Here is a 22,434-nt window from a genome sequence, read left to right as displayed (position 1 = left end):
TCCTGTGGGAGTAATAATGTTCCCTCTGGCTAAATACATCCTAGGCTGAAGTTAGAAGTCCTCTGGAGTTTATGTTAAAGGACATAAAACTGTTTTAGGGAGACAAGACCCTTGAACCAGAGAAGAAAACCCTTTTTTTTTTATTAAATTTATTTATTTATTTAGAGGGAGAGAGAGAGAGAGAGGGAGAAGGGGCAGAGGTGAAGGGAGGGAGAGGATCCCAAGCCGACTCCCCAGCTGAGCACAGAGCTGAGGCGGGGCTTAATCCCATGACCCTGAGATCATGATCCAAGCTGAAACCAAGAGTTGGACACTGAGCCACTCAGGAGCCCCAGGAGACCCAAATTTAAAGCAAACCCATGCTCAGTGAGCTGATTGGACACTGTCTACAGCTAAAAGTAAGTAATTGTGTGCTTTCTTCCCTTTTGATGAAGGAAGAGGATGGCATTAAATGAGACTAAGAGAAGTTTTGCTCAGAATGTCAATTTGAGACTGTACACTAATTTCTGACTGAAAACAGTATATTTATCTAAATTAGTGGACAGTATACTATAGTAAGTGCTAGGACAGAGATTCTTAATCTTTCTTTTTGTCTTTATGTGCCATAGAACTCTTTCATGATCTCTGAGCCTTTTCTGTTATTAAATGCATTAGTTAAAATATATAGGACTTCAAAGAAAGCCGATGATATCGAATTACATTTTTCAAAGTATTTTGAAATCTGATGTAGACCTACATGCCCTTCTACTTACCACATTAAATAAAAACATCTACTGTTAGGGGCACCTGGGTGGCACAGCGGTTAAGCATCTGCCTTCGGCTCAGGGCGTGATCCTGGCGTTCTGGGATTGAGCCCCACATCAGGCTCCTCTGCTGGAAGCCTGCTTCTTCCTCTCCCACTCCCCCTGCTTGTGTTCCCTCTCTCGCTGGCTGTCTCTATCTCTGTTGAATAAATAAATAAAATCTTTAAAAAAAAATCTACTGTTAGGTCTAATAACTACAATTTCAAAGAGTAGTAATGCTGCTTCATGATATCTGCAACACCTGCGAAGTGATACGAAATATTTGTGATTTCTAATCATCGCTAATACTATGGCGCTTTATTATCCAAAATTTTTTAATGCTGAATTTTAGCGAGACATTAATGAAAATAAAATGTAATCTTTTTTCCATCTAAGTTCACTCCCTCCTTTGATTCCTCTCTGTGGATCCCCTGAGGGGACCCTGAATTAAACTGTCTCTGCGCTGAAGCAGAGAACCACCAAAAACAATCCGAGGTGAATATAACACTGTATGTTGACTATACTGGAATTAATATTTAAAACAAAAAAGCAATCAGAGGTAGGGGGAGGAAAGTCAGAGAAGGGCTTTAGAGAGACTCCAGGTGGAGGTCATAGCATCTATAAAAATATGCAGTTGAGGATGAGTGTTGTACATTCGGAGAACTGAAAGTAATTTTGTATTTTGGAACACAACCATCATTACTACTAGTTACCCTTTACTGAGAACTTTCTAGATGCAGAGTATTGTGTTAAGTATATTAAAAACACTTTCATGTAATTAAGTCCTCACAACACCTCTTTGAGATAAACATGCTTGATTCCCTTCTTACAGATGAGGAAACTGGGGTCCAAAGATTTTTAAATAACTTTCCTAAGGTCAAGTAGCTTGTATGTTGCCAGGCAGGTATTTAAACCTTAATCTCTTTCATCCAAAGGGCTTTGGGCATGTCTTTGTCTCTGTGGGAGGGAGGCATTTCAGTCTGGAACTGCTCAGGGATGAAGTCTTAGAGGCCAAACTAACTGTAGATTGTATCGTGAAAACCAACTTTCCAGCTTCGTCTCCTGCCTCCTCACATGTTCCGTAGCTACCCTGGACCACAATCATTCCCAAAACATAACTTGGGGCGCCTGGGTGGCACAGCGGTTAAGCGTCTGCCTTCGGCTCAGGGCGTGATCCCGGCATTATGGGACCGAGCCCCACATCAGGCTCCTCCGCTATGAGCCTGCTTCTTCCTCTCCCACTCCCCCTGCTTGTGTTCCCTCTCTCGCTGGCTGTCTCTATCTCTGTCGAATAAAGAAATTAAAAAATCTTAAAAAAAAAAAACAACTTGATTTTGCTACCTCTATGCTTTGTACCTGCTCCTCTCTCGGCCTTGCACGCGCTCCTTCCAGGGATGTCTCTGTCTCCTGGAAACTAGAACTCAGACTTTGTGGTGAGCTCCTCTCTAGCCCACAAACGTAGATGCCACCCATATTTAAGAAAGCTTTCCCGACGCAGGTGGGGGAGAAAGCAGGGTAAAGGCAGTCCTAACAAGAAAAGAGAATACAATACGGTGTACAAGCAGCAAAGGGTAAAATGTTTTTAAAGCTGTCTTCTGGGTCAGAAAAAAAAAAGTGGCATCAGAAGAGGAATTAAGAGGAAAATTAGATGGTTTACTGCCTGTATAACAAGATTGTTGAGCTTACTGAAAAAATAAAAGCGTATACTGACCTAAAAGATTACCACTTCCTTGAACAATTCTGCCTGGGGGTTCAGCCTACATAATATGTTTGTAATGTTTGTTTCCTTTGCATCTCTAATCTTAAATTGTTAAATATCAAACAAAGTTAGGTTTTAAAATTCCTTTCTCCAAACACTTCAATAAATTCGAAACTTATAAAATCAGGAAGTATTGAGATTTATGCTTTATGGAAAATCCTTTTTATCAAAAATGCATTTATCCAACCAATATTTGATGAGAACTCTTAAAAACGTGCAAGGCACTATGGGACATGTGATGATGAGTTCCACAGCAGTGGAACCTCTAAGACCCTACACAGAGTTTGCAAATTTGCAACTCACAGTCACGTTTTATTTGCTCCAGATTTTTAAGAATATAAAAAATTCAAGAGATTTCACCTAATTATCTGGATTTCTGGCTTCAGTCGAAAAGTAGTGAGTTGGCTTGCAATCCCAAATGGAATGGGCTGGAACCAAATGGGCCACCTTTTACAGACCGGATGCATGCTTTCCGTGTACAAAGGGCACCACCATTCTGCCAACCCTTGGGGATCTCAAAATGCAAAGCCATTTTCCATCCTGCCCTCTTTCTCATCCTTCATATTCAATGAGTCAACAAGTCGATTCAGTCTCTGCGATATCCTTCACTTATATCTCCTTCTTTTCATTCTAACTTCAAGAGCGATTCAAGGACTTTATTACCTCCTGATGGAATGATTGTCCTAGCTAACATACACTGAGCGGCACTCACTGTATTATGCATTTTACATGGGCCATCTCTTTGCATCCTCACACCAACCCTGTAAGATAAATTCCATCACAATCCTCATTTTACAATAGAGAAAATTGAGACACTGGAAGCTTAATGCACCTGTTCAAGGTCCCACAGCCTGCAAGTGGAGCAGTCTGACTCTTGAAACCACGCTGTTATTCCTACAAATAAATCATATAGATAGTTTCAAGCTTGGGTACAGGTGGCCCTGGTGACTTCAAGCCTTTCCAAAGGGTGGGAAGGAATAAAAGGCTGTAGAAAATCATCCACTCCAAACATTTAACTTCCATAAATATTCTTTCATAAATGAGATCTGCCTACCAACCCAAGTGACATGTCAGAGTCCCCTTTCAATGACCCTTTTCTCACTGATGATCCCGCTCCCATCTTGAATCTTAGTGAGGTGCATTGCCCCACAGTGTAAAACACTACAGGCAGTAAACAAAAGGACAATTTGAAATACTGTTTGTGTGTTAGAAAAAGTGAATAGCTTTTTCAGTTGGGTAACAGGTCCTTTTGAGGTTCCCATACGGTTTCAAGTTCGACTTCAACCTGGCATAAAGAAAGATGGCGCGGTGTTTACTATCCTAGCAACACCCTAATAACTTTTTCTTGGCGGTGTTAGCACCTTCAACATACCACAGGCTTCAAATTCTTTGCTGCCCTCTGCTTAGGGCAGGAGCTGAGGGGTAGGAGGGTGTTTCCTCAGCGTTCCTGCTGCAGCCTGTGCTCTCAGCCATCTCTGAAGCCAATGTCACCATGGTGTCCGTCCCCCAGGCCCCGCACCCCGGTGCGGGCTGCCGTTGTGGCTTTGTTCCTGGGTATCAGGCCTGGAGTGGAGGCAGGAGAGATTCTCTGTTTTCCGGGTTCAGCCCCAGTCTTCGGCAAGCCCCCCCGTGCCGGAGTCCTTGAGCGAGCGCTCCTGCGTTCCTGCTTCTCCTCCCTGGGGCAGCCGCGCTCTGGCTTGGATCCGGGCTGGTCTTGGGTGGGAGTTTCCTGCCCTGCTCACCTTGGTAGCCGACCCTCACTTGCTATCAGTGTAGATCCGGGGTCCATACGGCGCTCTGCCCCTTCCCTAGGAGTGGAGCGTTTATTCTTGCGCCTCCCTCTCTCGGCAGCAATGGGTGTTTGCTTGTGTCCTGGGAACAAGAAAGCTACCTATCTGTCCCCCAAGGCAGATGCTGTATTTCTAATTTTCCTTTCTCAGCAGCGGAGTTTTACCTGAGCTCTGGGAGCTATAAGGTTTGCAGCCTTTCCTCAGGCAGTTTAAGGCTTTTGCTTAAGGGCTGGAAGAGAAGTCTGCAAGGCTGTATACTCCTCCCTTAGCAGCTGCCAGTCACTCCCTTCACGCCTGCACCAAACAGTGGTACCTTCTCGGTCTGCTGCCCAGACCCCAGCCTTCCCCCTGCGCACCAGTGCGGAGCCATGAGGAAGAGCTGATGGGTGACTGTGGCCTACCCATTCCGGGATGCCTCTCTGTTTCAGATGAACACACTAGCCCATGCTTGACCTTGAACAACTTTCTTCTTTCCTTTTCCTATCACTCTCTTCTCTTTTACCTGTGTTCCATCAAAGATAAAATGGTTTGTATATCTCATCTCTTCTTGAAGGGCTTGTCCCTCTTCTTGTTTTTAGACTTTTTTTTTTTTAGCTTGAATGTGGTTGACACGGTGTTACATTCATTTCAGGTGTACGACATAGCGATTCAGCCTCTCCTACACTGTGTACCTTACGCTGTGCTCAGCCCAAGTGGAGCTGCCATCTGTCACCAAGGCTATTACAGTGCCGTCGACTCTACTCCCTATGCAGTGCCTTTTATTCCCATGACTTATTCATTTGGTAACTGGAAGCTTCTGTCTCCCTCTCCCCTCCTCCTCTGTTGCCCATCTCCTGAGGCCTCTTCTCTCCGGCAACCATCAGTTCTTTGTATTTATAGATCTGATTCCACCTTTGTGTTTATTTATTTATTTTTTAGATACCACATGAGCAAAATCATATGCTATTTGTCTTTCTCAGTCTGACTTACTTCACTCAGCATAATACCTTCTAGGTCCATCTATGTTGTCAGAGATGGCATGATCTTATTCTTTTTAAAGACTGCTTCATATTCCATTCCATACATGCACATGTATATAATCACATCTTCCGTATCCGTTTGTCTATCTGTGGACACTTGGGCTGCTTCCACAACTTGGCTATTGTAAATAATACTACAGTAATCATAGGGATGCATATATCTTTTTGAATTAGTGATTTTGTTTTCTTCGGGTAAATACCCAGTAGTGCAGTTACTAGATCATATGGTATTTCTATTTTTAAGATTTATTTATTTTAGAGAGAGAAAGTAGGAAGAGGGACAGAGGGAGAGGAAGAGAGGGAATCCTCAAGCAGACTCCCCGCTGAGCACAGAGCCCAACATGGGGCTCAGTCCTAGGACACTGATATTATGACCTGAGCTGAAATCAAGAATTGGCTGCTTAACCAACTGAGCCACCTAGGCGTCCTGGTATTTCTATTTGTAATGCTTTGAAGAACTTTCGTACTGTTCTCCACAGTGGCTATACAAGTTCTTATTCCCACCAACAGTATGAGGGTTCCTTTTTTTCCACATCCTCTCCAACACTTGTTATTTTTTGTCTTTTTGATTCTAGCCATTCTGACACGTGTGAGGCGATATCTCACTGTGGTTTTGACATGACTTTCCCTGATGATGAGTGATGTTAAGCACTTTTTCAAGTGTCTGTTGGCCAACTGTATGTCTTGTATTCAAGTCACCTGCCGCCTTTTTTTAAAAGATTAATTTATTTATTTTAGAGATTGTGTGTGTGCGCGCACGTGAGTAGGGAAAGGGGCAGAGGGAGAGAATCTTCAAGCAGACTCCCCACTGAGTGCGGAGCCAGATGCGGGGTGGATCCCACCACCCATGAGACCATGAACTGGGCCAAAACCAAGAGTGGGATGTTCAACTGACTGAGCCACGCAGCTGCTGCTCGTCTGCCCATTTTTTAATTGGATTATTTGTTTTTCAGATCATTTGAATGTCTTGCTACTTGAGCTCTCTACTCAAGGAAGTTACACTTTGGGGTATTGTCTGGGTTTTTTCCTGATTGTTAGAATAAGAGTGTGTGTGTGTGTGTTTTTTTTAAAGATTTTATTTATTTATTTGACAGAGACAGAGACAGCCAGCGAGAGAGGGAACACAAGCAGGGGGAGTGGGAGAGGAAGAAGCAGGTTCCCAGCGGAGGAGCCTGATGTGGGGCTTGATCCCATAACACTGGGATCACGCCCTGAGCCGAAGGCAGATGCTTAACCGCTGTGCCACCCAGGCGCCCCAAGGGTGTGTTTTTTGCAACTTGTTACATTCTGAAGAAACAGAAGTCTTTATTGACCTATTAAAAGATTACTTTATTGAGGCGTATTTCACATATTGTATAATCTACCCATTCCAAGTGTACAGTTGAACCCTCTTTCAAACTGCATTTATCACCCACCACTCCTAGAAACCCTGTCTTAGTGATTTGCTGTAACTGAGAGGAGTGTCATAACCCTGAGGAGTATGTTTAAAACATAGAAAATGGTTGGTAAACATTATCCCAAAGGCAAAAAGACTGCAGTGTGCAGTCAAAAACGGCCCCTGGATCTGTCCCTCTTTTACGATCCTATAATTATTTCCTCCTAGCTGCCTTCCTGCCCTCAGACCTCCTCCATTTCAACCGACTTTTGTTTCGTGGCCATGTACAACAATTACCATAAATCAGTTTTAGAACATCTTCATCACCCCAAGACGACCCTTCATGCCCATTTGCTGTTAATCCCCCTTCCTGTCTCCTCCTCATCCCCGGCCAAGCAAACACTGTGGTAGTTTCTGTCTCTATAGCTTTGCCTTTTCTAGACAGTTCGAATTTTTTCATCCGGCAAGTGGAGTCATGCAGTACGGTAGTCTCCTGTGCCTGCCTTCCTTCACTGAGCACAGTAGCTTTGAGGTTCACCCAGACCCTCGTATATGTAAGTAGTTCATGCCTTTTTATGGCTCAATACTATTTCGTTACATACATATGCCACATTCTCCAGTTAGCAGACATTCCAGTTTCCTCCAATTTGGAGTTATGTGAATAATGATGCTATGAACACTCACTCACAAATACATGTGTGGCTCATTGAATTTTGAATTATAGCTCTTTGTTTTATTATTGGTGATCACTCAACTATAGCAACTATGGTCCATAGGGCAAAAAATGGCCCACAGCTTGTTTTTCCAAATAAAATTTTATTGGAACACAGCCCAGCATATGTCTACATATGGTCTATGGTTATTTCCACATTGTAGTACAACAGCAGAATCGAATACTTATGACAGAGACACTCAGGCCTGCAAAGCCTTGATTATGTACCATCTGGCCTTTTATTGAAAAATAAATCACTCACCCCTGCTCTAGAGTTTATAAAGTAAATCTTTAACTTATCACAGTCTGTTTTCTAGTAACGTACTGCTTCATGATTAATACAGGAACTATTCAGCAGGATAATTCTATTTACTCCTTGCTACCTTATGCCCCTGTGATCATATAGTTTTATTTCTATTTCTGCTACAAACTCACAATATGTAATACATACATACATATTTTAGGTTGCATTTCTTAGGAGAACCCTGACTAATACACTTTGTATGTCATGTGTCTTTTCCTTGGGCTGTGAAACGATTTCTCATCTTCATTTCTCAACAGTTTGACTCTGATATGCCTGGTTGAGGAAGTCTTTGTTTTGTTGTTTTGGGGGTTCATCGAGCTTCTTAGATCTGTGAGTTGAAGTCCTTTATCAGTTTTAGAACATTCTCAGTCATAATTTCTCCAGATATATTTACTGCCCCATTATCCCTTTTCTTTTTTTAGGCCTCTAATTACTTGTATACTAGACAAGTTGATATTGTCCCACAGATCTTAGATATTCTCTTGGAGTTTTTGCTTTTTTATTTTGGTTGTTTATTTTGTGTAATTGCTATTGGCTTGTCTTCAAGTTTGATGTTCTTCTTCTGAGTCCAGTCTGCTATAATTCCAATAAAATTTTCATGTCTGCAATTTTTTCATTTTTAACATTTTCATCTAAGTTCCATCAAAATAATTGATTCTCTTTAGTAATTTTTATCTCTCTGCTGAAATTTCTGTATCTATTCATGTTGTCCAATTTTTTCCACTAGATTTTTTAACGTATTTGTCATGGTTATATTAAAATATCTGTCTACTGATTCCAACAAACAGACTTTGAGTCTTCCTTATGTGACTTGTAGTTTTTGACTCTGTGTCAGATATTTTGTATTAACAAATATTAGATATTGAAGTAAATAATATTTACCCCCTCCCTAAAAAGGGCACGCTCTCCTTCTGTCAAGTTACCCCAATGCAGGATTGAGTCAATTTAGTCTATAGTTGAGCTGTGTCTGGGCTTTGTTACATCTTAACCTTGAGTCAGTTCAACACTGGTTTTAAAATATTTGAGGGCAAGATCAGAGCTTTCTCCCGAATACAGCTTGGATCTAATCATGCACAAGACCCCACAGATCCCTTCATGCTTCAGAGACCAGACACCAAATTTCCAGTTCGTGATGCTAGCTGCTTTGGCTGTCTGGGGATTTCTATTTGCTCGCCAGTGTCACTCTCTGATTACTGCACCTTAATAGAATCCTCAACATCCAGGGGCCTTGTCTCTAACCGTTGGAGAGCTCTGCAGGCACTAGATCAGTGCAGCCTGAAGTGCTTTGGAGGCATTTCTCTCTGTCTTCCCCTGTCTCACCAGCCCCCTCACTTTGGCAGGCCACTGCAAAAGTGAAGGCTTGGACTGCCTCCAAGTCATGTGGCTCAGCTTTCCGACCCTTCCCACAGCTTCAGCAGGCCTTGCATTTCTTGGAAGGACTCTCTCTCAGCCTTGTGCCAAAGTCTCAAGTATAATGTTAGTAAGAACAGACATTCTAGACTTCTTCCTGGTCTTAGAATGCATTCTGCCTTGCTCTGGTAAGGATGATATTAACATAGTTTAGATGATAACAAAGTTCATGTCAGAATTTGTAACACATCTAAACAAAACTTAGAAGGAAATTTTCCTTGAATACATTTAAAAGGAAAAAGTTTTAATTAGATAACTCTTGAGTTTAAGAAACCAGAGGAGACAGTCCCAATGAGCAAGTCAGATAGATAAATAAATAAGTAAACAAACAAACAAACCAAAAAGTAATAGTGAGTGAGTGAGTGTAGGGTTTTATTCTCACACCCAATATGTTGTTACCCACATACCAATCTATTCTCCAATACCAGCTAGCTGTCTAACAATTCAGTTCTGTCACTAATTTTCCAGAGTTAGCACAGACCCCAAAAGTTAAGTGTTTAGTCCCACAAGACAGCCCCCATATCACATGCAAGTCTCAGAGACCACCTGTACTTCTGACCAACCAGTATACATTTGGGGGTTCCTAAAACCCCCTCCTCAGGTTTGATTATTCACTAGAATGACTCACAGAATGCAGGAAAGCACTTTACTTACTATTACCTGTTTATTATAAAGGATACAACTAAGGAACAGCCAAATGGTAGAAACGCACAGGACACAACATGAGAAGGAAGTTCAGAGTTTGCATGCCGTCTCTGGGTGTACCACCCTCCCAGCACACTAATGTGTTCACGAGCCCAGAAGCTCTCTAAATACTGTTCAAGAGTTTTTATAACTCAGTCTCCAGCCCTTTTCCCTCCCCCAGGAGGACTGTAAGCCCCCACTCTAAAATCACATGTTTGGGCTTTCTGATGATTAGACCCTATCCTGAGGCCATATACGGCCTGGGCCCCACCTTGAGTCACCTCATAAGCTCAGCTATGGTCTAAAGGGGCTCATTATGAATAAAAACACTCTTATCACTCAAGAAACTGAAAGTTTTAGGAGCTCTGTGTCAGGAACCAGGGAGAGAAGCCAAATATATTTTTTACTATGCCATAGAGAGTATTAGCAAAACTAAAATAAGGGGTTTTTTTTAAAGGCTAAGAAGAAAGATAAGTCTTAAAAATTGAGTCTTGATGAACAAAATATAGAGTAAGAGTAGATGTTATAAACTAATTAACCAACAAATTTGGGAACTAAAAGAAAAGATACATTTCTGGAAAAACATAAAATTCCAAAGTTAGCTTAAGGAGAAATGGAAAACTTAAAAAGAGCAGTAGCATTAAGAAAATAAAAAGATAAAGACTTTCTTCTAAGCAAGCACTAGATTTAGATGGTTTTGCAAGTGACAGTTGTCAGACTTTTATGGAAGAGATTATCCTATCTTATCCAAGTTGTTTCAGAAAACAAAGGAAAAGTCTGCAATTTATGCTAGGAAACCTTATATCAAAGCTGATAAAGACAGTACAATAAAAGACAATTACTGGCTTATTTAACTTAGGAACATACATATGGAAATCCTAAGTAAAACATTAGTTTGCCAAATCTATCAGGGTGTAAGATAAATAAAAATAACTATACCAGTGGTAAGTAACCATTCAGGGTATCAGACTCCATCGTGATTAGGTATATTAAATAAAACCCCATATATGGCCTCATGTTGGTTTTATAAGGGTTATTTTCAATTTAGGGCACCCTGCCAGCAGGTGGGCTCTGTGGGGTTAGACCCTCTCTGCAGTCACCTTTCCAGGTGTGCTGTTGGGGCCTTTCCGGGTTCATGTGCTGGCTTACAGAATCCTAATCTCAGACCCAATGCCTCTTATTTGTCAACGTTTGCAGAGAGTGTGGTATAATTTGCCTTGTTGCTTCCACCAAGTTCTTTTGCTCTGGCTTTTCTTCCTGGATTTTCTTCTTTCCCCTTGAAGGTTGAATTGCATGAACGTGGAGAATCACGGATAACACCTCTTTGTGGGCCTATTCCTAAGGGTGAGATGCATAATAGTGTAAAAAGAGAAGTCCTTAATGAGAGAAGATAAAAATTATTATATAATTAATATAGAGAAAATGCCTTGGCAGGTTGTATTCTCAAATGGATTTTAACTATTGAAGGAATTGTGTATTTTAATAGTATTCAGCCACATTATAGTAAAAATGGGTGTTATTTTGATGCTAAAAAATATTTATCTTCCTATTGAAATTAATAGTAACTTTATTACTTAATAAGAGTTCACTTTTATAATTCAGGTTTTAAGAAAAATTTATCAATTCCCCTTATAAGGTGAAGTAATCTTGACCTTGGGACCAAATATAGTTTGTCTCAGGATCTTAAACAAAACAAAAAACACCTCTCAATGTAATTCGCTGAACTCCCATTAAGGAATTTAAGAAAAATTAATGCTTATTTTCATAGATGCACAAAACTATTTGATAAGGGTATTTATGTTTATTTATGATAAAAACTCTCAAAAAGCTAGAAACAGAAAAAGAGCATTTATCTTTTCAAAAAAACTATCTGCCAAAATTCTACAGCAGTCATTTTACTTAACAGTGAAAATTTAGAAATAGTTCTTTTAACATATGGAAACCATAAGGATGACCACTGCTATCCCAGGCCAGAGCAAAAAGGTGAAAGAAATTTAAAAATATAAGAGCTTGAAAAGACACAAATGTCATTATTTGCAGATCATAGGATATCTTCATTTAACCTAGCAAATTGAAAGATTTTGCTCTGAAATACTAACCAATAGATATAAACACTGGGTCAAAGTTTATGCACAAATGAAATTTTACTAGAAGTTCCCAAATTGTTCTCCTAAATTTGTCACTTATGTCAGCACTGTATAAATGCTCCTTTAAGTCAAATATTTGCTCCCAGATTATAATTTTTATAGTTCTAAACTTGATCTATATGATGAGTGTGACATGTCTGTCACTGTGATTTCAGGTTTCACATACTTGATGAGTAATAATGTTGAGCATCTTTTCACATTTATTAACCGTTCAAGTATCATCTTATGAATACTTGAATTGACTATTCATGACTATTCATGACTTTTTCCTGTTGCTCTGTTCAATTGTCTACTTCTCTGCTTTGGAAAACATTCTCTGTGAGCTTCAGGAAACAATTCTTTGACTTTATTGATTGGACACATCGTTTATGCCTTCCATTTTTACTTTGCTTTAGATTATTTTCTGTTGCATTGAAATTAAAAATTTTAATAGAGTCCAAGATGGCAACATCGCAAGACCCCGAATTTACCTCCTCCATGAACACACTTAATCTACACTTATACACAGAGCAGTTATTCCTGAAGAAGAGCTGAGGGCTGACTGAACAGCCTGTGCCCAATGAATGAAGGAGGGACCACGTAGAGAACAACCAGGAGAGATGAAGACAGGATAACAGTGGAAGCCCACTCCCCAGTGCTGCAAGCTGCAGTGAAGAGAGAGAGTACTGAGGGACCAGGAGCAGATTCCTCTGCCCTGGGCACAGAAAAAGCTGTGGTTTAAACGTGCGACTAGAATATGAAAGAATAAACCCTCCACCCAGTGGTGGAAGGGTAGGAAGTGATGGTAAGCACCACTGTTTACATGCCTCCCCCCCCCCACTTTGATAGCACGGATACTAGCAGGCCTGCCCCTCGCTGGTCTGTCCCTTCAGTGAATACCAGCTGCCTAGTCCACACCAGCCCTGGAATGCTCTTCAGGGTTGGAGGGGCAGGCAAGTGCCATTGCTTACTTTCTCCTCCATCCTGATAGCACAGGTGGAAGCAGGGTATGGGCACCCTGGCTGGCCTGCCGTCTCTGCCAGCCCAAGACCCTAGCCCACGCCAGCCTCAGCCATCCCCAAGGAGGCCCCAGAAGGCAGCCCCAGCACGGCCTGCAGCAGGACACCCTGGACAGTGCCACTACAGCCCCAGCCACTTTACCAAGACGACACGAGTGCGGAGGATCTTGGAACACCACAGGCCTGTATTTACTTCAGCTGCAGTTGTCCCACAGAGCCCCCCAGGTTCACACTGCCCCAAGACCTTCTGGCCCCCAGCCACCTCAGCTCCAGCTCTCCAATCAGGGGGCTACCTGCACAGAGTGCCCCTAGACCACCTGGACCAATCTGACTTGCGCTCCAGCCATTCTGCCAGGCACCCCCTGAGTGGAGCATACTGGTGCCACCCATTCCGTACTTGCTTTGACTCCAGCTGCCCTGCCAGGAGGCCCCTTACATAGAGTATCTCAGGACCTACCCAGGCCCTGCCTGCTTCACCTCAGCCGTCTCACCAGAGTGCCTTCTGTGCGGAGAGCCCTGGACCCTCCAGGCCATGCCCATGTTAGCTCCAGCCATCCCACCTTGGCAGCCCCAGTGTAGAGTGTCCCAGGTCTCCCAGCCTGTGCTGGCTACAATCCCAGGCAGCCAGCCAAGCCACCAGGTACAGTCAATGCAGGGGATATTCTTGCACAAGGCCGTTTCGTCAAATCTAGAAGAAGCAGCTGTTTTGTCCAACTCATGGTGGGGGGAGGGACTCACAGGAATATGTCCCAAATGAAAGAACAAGACAAAACCTCAGAAGAACTAAACAAAACGGAGACAAGCAACCTACTAGCAAAACAATCCGAAGTATTGGTCATAAAGACAAGAGTGGATGAACTCAGTGGGAACTTCAACATAGAAAATATAAAATAACAATCCAAGTTGAATAAATAACTGAATGAAAAAAATGCTAGAGGGAATCATTATCAGATTAAAGGATGCAGAAAAGCCTATCAGTGGTCCAGACAAGGTAAAGCACCCAAGCCGAACAGCAAAATGAAAAAAGGATAAAAAATTAATGACAGGTTAAGGGATCTCTGGGGCAACATCAGTCCTACTAGCATTTGCATTTTAAGGTCCCCCAAGAAGAAGTGACTGAGAAAGGGACAGAAAACTTACTTGAAGAAATACTAGTTGACAACTTCCCTGACCTGACAAAGAAACAGTCATCGGGGCCCAGGAAGCAGAGAGCTGCAAAGAAGATGAACCCCAGGAGGTCCACACCAACACAAAAAACATTAAAAACTTTGGATTAAAGATAAGAGAGGATTTTAGCAACAGAAGAGAGAGAAATAATTAAGTACTAGGGAAACTTGATAAGGCTAGGAGCTGATTTTTCAACAGAAATTTTGTACGCCAGAAGAAAGTGCCATGATCTATTCAAACTCCTGAAAAAGAAAAAAACCTACAATCAAGAATACTCTACCTGGCGAGATTATTGTTCAAAGTGGAAGGAAACATAAAGCATTTGCCAGACAAAGGTTAAAGAGGTTTGTCACCAGTAAACTAGCCTTAAAAATGTAAAAGGGACTTCTTCAAGGGGAAAAGAAAAGGCCAGAACTAGGAGTAAGAAAATTATGGAAAAAAACTTTCACGAGCTAAAGCAAACACAATAAAGGTAGTAGATGGATCACTCATAAAGCGACTAAAAGACCAAAGTGGAAAAGTGAATCTAAAAAATTAAGGAACTCACAAAAATAAAAAGATATAAAATATAACATCACGTACATAGAACATGGAGAGTAAAAATGTAGTTTTTATAATATGTACAAAACAACTATGAATTTAATATACACTGCTTTATGTTTTGGATATTATATATCAACTTCATGGTAACCACAAAACAAAAATCTGTAACAGATACATGATAAAGAGAAGGGAACCCAAGTATAGCGCTGAAGAAAGCCATCAAACCATGAAGGAAGAGAGCAAGAAAAGAGAAAAACGACATAAACAACCAGAAAACAATTAAGAAAATGGAAGTCATTACATTACCTAGCAGTAATTACTTTAAATGTAAATGGGTTGAATCCTCCAATCTAAAGAAATAGGGTAACTGAATGGATAAAATAAAATAAGCCCCGTCTATGTGCTGCCTACAGGAGACTCGCTTCACGCCTGAAGACTCAAACTGAAAGTGAATGGATGGAAAACACCTTCCATGTAAATATACTGGGGGGAGAAAAGCTGGAATTGTAACACTTCAATCAGACAAAATAAACTTTTAAAACAAAGGCTATAACAAAATTGAAGGGCATTACATAATTATAAAGGGATCAATCCAACAAGAAGATATAACAATTTCCCCCCACTATGAGCAATCATTTATGAATTGTGTATCCTTTCCCCCAGTTTGTAACAATACCTTCTTATTTATCAAACTTTCTTAGTAAGTTGGTTTATGGGCTTTGTGTTCTATCATGGTGGTCAGTTTGTTTATAGTTGTGCAAATGCCACAGTCTTAATTATAATTGCTTTTTAATAAATTGATATCTGGCAGGGTAGGCCCTTTATTTTGATTTTCTTCTGCAGATTTGGTTACTTATGTTCGTCCTTGTTGCTCTTCTATATAATAATTGGAATCAGCTTACAGAGATCTGATAGAATTTGGGGAAGAATTACGATCTTTCTAATCTTTCCTATTGATAAACATGACCTACTATTCCACTTATTCCTGCCTTTTGTCCTTTAACATTTTATAACGTCCGTAAGAATCTTTTATATCTTGTGTTAATTTTATATGTTACTGCAAATACAGTTTTTACTAATATATTTTCAATTGGTCGTTGTTACTGCTTCAGAATACGATTGATTTTTATATGTGGATTAATTTCCTAGGGCTACCATGACAAAGTACCACCAACTGTGTGGCTGAAGCAACCTAAATTGAGTCTCTCATAGTTTTGGAAGCCAGGAGTCTGAAATCAAGGTGTCAGAAGGGCCATGCTCCCTCTGAAGACTTCAGGGAGGAATCCCTGCTTGCCACTCTCAGCTTCTAGTGACCCCAGGCATTCCTTGGCTTGTGGCAATGTAACTCCAATCTCTACTTCCATCTTCACAGGACCTCCTTCTTTCTGTGTCCTCTTGTCTTTTTTGAAGACATCACTCATTAAATTTGGGGCCTCATCTAAACTGAGAATGATTTCATCTTGAGCTTCTTAATGAATTACATCTGCAAAGGCCCTCTTTACAAATAAGGTCACCATCTGAAATTTCAGGTAGAAGTCAATCTTGGGGAGACAAAATTCAACTCATAATCTTATATCAAACACTGTGACCAAACTTTCTTGTTACTTCTAATAATTTGTGGCTTTATCAATGTGGACTTTTATGTTATCATAAAACAGACAATTTTCTCATTTTGTCTCTTCTTGTCATTTCCCCCCCCCCTTTTAGGTCTTCCTACTTTTGCTACAACTCCAGGAAAACATTGAGTAAAAGTTGTGGTGACAATTTTAATTTCTTCCTAACTAGTGTAAATTCTTCTAAAATATTACAGGTAAGCGTAATGTATTGGATGTAGGGTTTTAATAAATATCTTTTATTATACTAATCAAGTTTCTATTTCTAGTTTGCTGAGAGGTTTTTACATTGTTTTATTTTTTAATTATAAATGAGCATTGCATTTTATTGACTTTTTTCAGCATCAAGTGAAAGGATCACATTTCCTTCATCTAAATGTTAATGGGGTTGTCAGGAAGGAAAAACTGTTCCTCTATTCCCTCCTGCTTAGCAACGGGAGTCCTGTGAATTACACTGACAAAAGACAGAGTAACATGAAGAAAACACGATTTATGTATGTGCATAGGGGAGCCAACAAAAAGTAGCTGTCTTATTAAATGTTTAAGGTTGGAGGCTTATCCATCTAATTTATTAAGGAAAAGGGGAGGAGGGAGAAAAGGCTCTTGGGGAAGAACAAATAGGTTTCTTTAGGAAAGACAACCAGTTTTTTAGAAGAACAAATTATAAGAAAGTTTGCGATAATGTTGGTTTATGCAGGTGCCCCTGGGGCATTTATGGTAGCCTCCTTTCCCGGAAGTTGCTGCTCTTTATCAGATAAAGAATGCTGTAAGAAGGCTTCTATCCACATCTATTGAATCTCAAATGTCTTCATCTTAAAATAAGCTCCATATGGACCCTGGGGTTCTGAGTTGGGTGTCTCATGGCAAAATACAGTGGACGTCCATCATTGTCTTCCTGGGACAAAACGAAGCCATGACAGTTTTCTTCCCCGTATATTACAGAATGCAATTAGGTAGTCATCTACTGAGGGTTATTCAGGTCTGTCTAGTGAAAAAATTAATTTTTCCTTTCTTTACTTTCCTCACAAAATAGTGTGAGGAATTTTCAGTCTTTTTTTCTATTTCTAAATAGTTTCTATAACATAGGTAAAAAGGGTAGATCAAGTAAAACTCGTGCTTGTGGTACAGGTTGGAGAAGTTTTATTATGAATGTATATTCTTTAGTCATCACACTAAAATTTTTAATAAATTTAAAAAAATTTTTTTTAAGATTTTATTTATTTATTCGACAGAGAGAGAGACAGCCAGCGAGAGAGGGAACACAAGCAGGGGGAGTGGGAGAGGAAGAAGCCGGCTCATAGCAGAAGAGCCTGATGTGGGGCTCGATCCCACAACGCCGGGATCACGCCCTAAGCCAAAGGCAGACGCCCAACCGCTGTGCCACCCAGGCGCCCCTTAATAAATTAAAATTTTTAAAATAGTTTTAGATTTACAAAAAAATGGTGAGGATAGTACAGAGTTCCCAAATACTTTTGCATTCTTGTATTATTAACATATTATCATCAAACATTTATATTATGATATAAACATACATATATGTAGCATATGTTACTGTGATAACACATATTTTATGGTATATTCTTATAATTGGCCAATATTGATACATGATCATTAACTAAAAACTATATTCAGATTCCTTTAGTTTGTATCTAATGTCCTTTTTCTGTTCCAAGATGCCGTGTTACATTTAGCTGACATGTCTTGTTAAATTCCTTTTGGCCATAATAGTTTTTCAGACTTTACTTGTTTTTGATGACTTGATTTTGAGGAGTGCTGATCAGCTATGTTACATAAAATGTCCATCAATTGGGATTTACCTGGTATTTTTCTCATGTAGGTTGAAGTTATGGCTTTGGAGAAAACTACAGAGGTGAGGTGTCATTTTTATCACTGTATATCAAAGGTACATCTCATCCATATGGTTTGTCACTACCGATGTTGACCTTGGTCACCTGGCTGAGGTTCTTTGTCAGGTTTCCCTACTGTCGAAGTTACTCCCCACCCCCTACCCTTATGCTGCAGTCCTTGGAAGGAAGGTACTGTGCACAGAATGATTACCTTTTTTGAGTTTATTTCTTCTCCCATCAATTTCATTGTCATATATTTTGAAAATAGTTCCTGTGCCAAGCTTTGGAAATGTATTGATATAGTTATTTTAGTATTCTCTCATGATTTCAAAAGTCTTTGTATCAGCTGTACTAAACCCTTTTTATTCCCCCAAATTGTTTGTATATTTTCCCTTTCTATTGATCAAATTTATTGGAAATTTACTCACTTTTTAGATTTGTTCTAAGAATTAAGCTTTTTATTCTGTTGATTATTGCTCCTTTCTTTTTTCTTTCTTTCTTTTTTTTTTTAAAGATTTTTATTTGAGAAAGAGAGCGCGAGCAGGGCCTGGGGGGGGGGCAGAGGGAGAAACAGACTCCCCGCTGAGCATGGAGCCCAAAGTGGGGCTCAATCCCAGGTCCCTGAGATCATGACCTGAGCTGAAATCTAGAGTCAGCTGCTCAACGGACTGAGCCCCCCAGGAGCCCCTGTTCTATCTCCTAGTAACATCTGCTCTTTTACTTATGATTTCCTTACTTCTTCAATCTTACTGTGCTATTCCTGTACTATTCCTGACATTGACCTCTAGCTCATTTGGTCTTAATTCTTCCTGCTATTTAATAGCTATATATACAGTTAGGTATTTCCCTCTCAGTATAACTTGGTGGCATTCTACAACATTCGATAAAGGGAATTTCATTATTAATCACTGTAAAATTTTGTTGTGATTTCATTGTGATTTACATTTAAATAATGAATTAAACAGTTGTTGAGGTTTTCCTTGTGACCCAGTGTGTGGTTATTTTTTATTTTCACATGTACTTAAAAGTAAGGTAGTGTCTCTGCTTGTTTACGTGGATTTTACCCTGCCTTTCTGGGATTTGTACACATGTTGACCTATTTATTTCTCTGCTCCATATCTTTTAACTTGTCTTTCGTATTCTTTCAACTCTTTACTCCTTGGTGATTTCTGAGATTTCCTCAACCTGATCTTTCAGTTTCCTAATTGGCCTTCTGTATGCATTCTACTCTTACATCAGACTATCCTTTATGGCAGATATTATTTATTTCAGACTGAGAATCTTCAACTGTTTCTTTTTTTTTAATGACTGCTCATTTTCTGCTTTCCAGTCAGACAATCAGTATCTCCACTTGCTCTCTCTCTCTCTAATGATGTGATAACTCTAATTCTTGCTCGATGTGGTCCATTACTTTTTCCCTTTCTTACATAGTGGGTGTCCCCTCAGTTGTCTCATTATTCTTCCTGTGATGCCACATTTCCTTGGGATTATCTGTTACTGTCAACAGTCATGTCTCCCTCGGAGAATAGGCCAAACTCCAAGCCCTAGCTTGTGCCCTTGGTGGAGTGAGTTTACAGAGATTCTTAGAAGAGTTCTTTAGGGCTAAGAGCCTATTTTGATTTTTCCTCCACAATTTCCAGTTGCTCACGCACACATAATGTGACACTGATCTCAAGTGACTTTTCTGTGCCTCCACCGAAGCACAGTTTTTCCCAAGAGCTGTCATCCTCTTGGAACCTAATCCTCTAAACCACAGCTTCTCAACCAAAAATGCTATTTGGAAATGTGTGAAGGGCATTCGGGGGCTGCTGTCATGACACTGTTGCCAAAGCATTTTGGGCAAGGGATTGGGAATATTAAACATGCTATAGGCATGGAGAAATCCCACACAATAAAGTACCGTCCTGCATAAAATGACAGCAGCGTCCCCGCGGGTAGCAATAGGGGAGGAGTGAAAGCTGAGGGCTAACTCCCTCATGTGCACCTGCAGGCTTCTCCTCCCTGCCCTCAGGTTTCTCTCGCGGCGCCGGGTGCTACTGCACTGCCTCCAGGTGGGTACTGAAACTTGGTGCTGCTGCTTCTCTCCCTACAGTCACAGGGTAGCAATCGATGTTTGAACCAGGGCATTGCAAGGGAATTAAAAGGACCCAGAAGGCTTGCCTCAATCTTTTCCGTGTTCCTGACTGCCAGCTTTCTCCTGCCCTGGCTTAGCTTCCTCTTCCTAAATCCTGACCTCCACCAGGGGCACCAGAATCCATTTATCTTGGATTTTCTAGGGATTTTGTACAGTTTTTACTAATGTCAAATATACCATCTTCTCCCTTCAGCATACCCAGTGCTGGATCAAATGAAGGAACCAGCATCCCTTTAGTATTCCATCTCACTACCTCACTCTAGCGACACTGGTTCTTAACAACATGGGAACAGAAATATACATTGCATAGCTAATTTTGAAAATTTAGAGCATCAAAAGTAAATTTACCCCAGAAAATATATAAAGACATGTTTAAAAAAAAAAAACAGGGCACCTGGGTGGCTCAGTCAGTTAAGCATCCAACTTGATTTCTGCTCAGGTCATGATGTTGGGGTGGTGGGATCAAGCCCCACATCAGGCTCTCTAAAATAAATAAATAAATAGACAGACAGATAGATACATACATACATAATAAAATATTTTTTTAAAAAGTGTAATATTCATAGATGAAAAACATACCAAGCAAGATGAAGAGCCTAGAACTCTACCATGTATACATGGCAACATGAAATGATAGAAGAGCTGGCACCAATTTGTGTGGACATGATAAATTACTTGCTAAATTTATTTGGTAGGCAATATAGGGAAAATGACTCATTTCATGGAGAAATCTATTTCACCATTTGAGAAAGTTTTAAAAAAATTTTATAAAGATATAATTTGAGAGAGAGAGAGAGAGTGTGCCCATGAGCCGGGGTGGGGGGAGGGGCAGAGGGAGAAGCAGGCTCCCCACTGAGCAGAGAGCCTGACACAGGCTCAACTCCGGGACCCCAGGATCATGACCTGAGCCGAAGGCAGATGCTAAACTAATTGAGCCACCCAGGTGCCCTTAAATTATTTAAATAATTTTATAAGTATAGAAAGGTTTTCAAAAACTGTATAGAGCATTCTTATATATGCTTCAGCCAGCTTCACATAATAACATCTTGTATAATTATTGTACAGTGTACAAAATCAAGAAATTAACATTGGTGCATTAGTGACTATTACATAAACTACAGACTTTATTTGAATTTCACCGTTTTTTCCATTAATGTCCCTTTTCTGTTCCAGAGCCCACGCCATGATCCCACATTGCATTTAATCATCATCTCCTTAATCTCTTCCAAACTCTGAAAGTTTTACACTGCTTTTCATGATCATAAAGGTTTTTTTTAAATTGTAGTTGACATACACTGTTATATTAGTTTCAGGCGTACAGCAAGTGATTCAGCCATTCTGTACATTACTCAGTGCTCACCACAACAGGGGCAGTCACCACGCAACATCATTACAATATTACTGACTGTATTCCCTATGCCGTACTCTTCATCTGACTTAGATACTTCACACCTGTAAGTGTACTTCTTAATCTCCTTTACCTGTTTCACCTGTCTCCCCACTCCCCTTCCCCTCTGGCATCCACCAACTTGTTCTCAGGATTTATGAGTGTTTCTCTTTGAGGGTTTGTTGGTTGGTTTGTTTGGTTTTTAGGCTCCACATATAAGTGAAATCACATTTGTCTTTCTGACTTATTTCACTTAGTGTAGTATATTTTCTGTTCATCCATATTGATGCAAATGGCAAGAACTCATTTCTTTTTATGGCTGGATAATATTCCTGTGTGTGCGTGTGTGTGTGTGTGTGTGTGTGTGTGTGTATGCGTGCACACATCACATGTTGTTTACCCATTCATCTATCGATGGACACTTTGGTTACTTCCATATCTTGGCTATTATAAATAATGCTGTAATAAACATAAGGGTCCCTATGTCTTTTTGAATTAGAGTTTTCATTTTTGGGGGTAAATATCCAGCAGTGGGATTACTGGATCAAATGGTATTTCTATTTTTAATTTTTTGAGGAACCTCCCTACTCTTTTCCATAGAGATTACACCAATTTACATTCCCACTAACAGTGCACAAGTGTTCCCTTTTCTCCACGTCCTCTCCAACATTTGTTATTCCTTGTCTTTTTGATACAACCATTCTAAAGGTGTGAGGTGGTATTCTGTTGTATTTTCATGTGCATTTCCCTGATGATGCGTGAT

General features: G+C 40.3%; 1 protein-coding gene across 1 annotated transcript in view; it reads left to right on the top strand.

The window, feature by feature from the left end:
* The first annotated feature begins 277 nt into the window (after positions 1–277).
* Positions 278–22,434, top strand: part of LOC100477251 (NXPE family member 4) — a 46,415-nt gene continuing 24,258 nt past the window's right edge. Inside the window, exons 1-3 of the mRNA XM_019807389.2 lie at positions 278–398; positions 16,398–16,500; positions 18,141–18,173. The gene's annotated coding sequence lies outside the window, so the exon portion shown is untranslated. The remainder of the gene's footprint in view (positions 399–16,397; positions 16,501–18,140; positions 18,174–22,434) is intronic.

This window comes from Ailuropoda melanoleuca, chromosome 8 (assembly GCF_002007445.2).
Source record: "Ailuropoda melanoleuca isolate Jingjing chromosome 8, ASM200744v2, whole genome shotgun sequence".
Classification (NCBI taxonomy): Eukaryota; Metazoa; Chordata; class Mammalia; order Carnivora; family Ursidae; genus Ailuropoda; species Ailuropoda melanoleuca.
The sequence above is the reverse complement of the archived record's forward strand: the minus strand, read 5'-3'. Positions and strand labels throughout refer to the sequence as shown.